Genomic DNA, 679 nt, shown 5'->3' on the forward strand with positions numbered 1-679 from the left:
AAAAAAAAATTTTTTTAAATTAAATTGTTTTCCTAAATTTTCAACGAAAAAAATCCTACATTTTAGTTATTGTATTTATTTACAGAAAAATTATTAATATTTTTTACTTTTTTATTTCAGATCACTTTCATCTCTGAAAACTTGCCACTTATTCACCGCAGAGGGATTGTCATACATTTTTTATTGAAAATCTTTAATATTTGACGCACAATTTGCATCAATTCGGTGAGTGTCAATCTGCTCTCTCTCTCTCTCTCTCTCTCTCTCTCTCTCTCTCTCTCTCTCTCTGTCGGTTCTTTTTTAAAAAATAATTTCACATATATCTGTGACATTCTCTCATTCTTATTATAACTTTACTTTATAAAAATTCTTGTTTCCTTCTGGGCTGTATACTGAGATGAAGCTAAGGAACATCATTGTGATGTTGGATGGTTGGCACCATGGTTGATGCATTACTAAATTAGAATTATATTGATATCGTTGAGAATTACTTGAAGTAAGTCGAAATGGTTTTATATCAACTTCTTATATACTTTTACACTTTACATTAAAAATTAATATTTCCATTATTATACTTATGCAACGATTACCGCGCTGAGTCCTATTTCCCCTTATATTTTAATCTTTATATTATTTAATATTTGATAATATATCTTTATATTGTTTAATATTTAAAATT

General features: G+C 27.0%; 1 protein-coding gene across 4 annotated transcripts in view; it reads right to left on the bottom strand.

Annotated features, from left to right (window-relative positions):
• Positions 1-679, bottom strand: part of LOC108746118 (protein argonaute-2) — a 23,352-nt gene that overhangs the window by 2,032 nt on the left and 20,641 nt on the right. The gene's annotated exons all lie outside the window — the stretch shown is intronic.

This window comes from Trachymyrmex septentrionalis, unplaced genomic scaffold, assembly GCF_001594115.1.
Source record: "Trachymyrmex septentrionalis isolate Tsep2-gDNA-1 unplaced genomic scaffold, Tsep1.0 scaffold16, whole genome shotgun sequence".
Lineage (NCBI taxonomy): Eukaryota > Metazoa > Arthropoda > Insecta > Hymenoptera > Formicidae > Trachymyrmex > Trachymyrmex septentrionalis.